The sequence below is a fragment of the Camelus ferus genome, chromosome 22, assembly GCF_009834535.1.
Source record: "Camelus ferus isolate YT-003-E chromosome 22, BCGSAC_Cfer_1.0, whole genome shotgun sequence".
Classification (NCBI taxonomy): Eukaryota; Metazoa; Chordata; class Mammalia; order Artiodactyla; family Camelidae; genus Camelus; species Camelus ferus.
In genome coordinates, this window is record NC_045717.1 from 21,287,350 (window position 1) to 21,287,620 (window position 271).

Below are 271 nucleotides of genomic sequence, written 5' to 3' on the forward strand. Positions count from 1 at the left end.
TGTCTGGCTAAACTGAAGCGCTTTCTTCTTCGGTCCTCTGGTTTCCTCCATTATTGGTGGACCAGACTCCCTGGGAGACGGATCTGGAAAGAGAACATTTCCCCAGAGCCCTGAGCCGGGGTTTTGCTAAATTTCCTGCTTGTTCATTCATTCAGCAAGCATTTATTGGGCGCCTGTTGTGCGCCAGGTCCTGTTCCAGGTGTGTGGGATACTGCAGTGAATAAAAGTCCCCTTCCTCAAGGGGGGACACTTTAGAAGGAAAAATGGATAC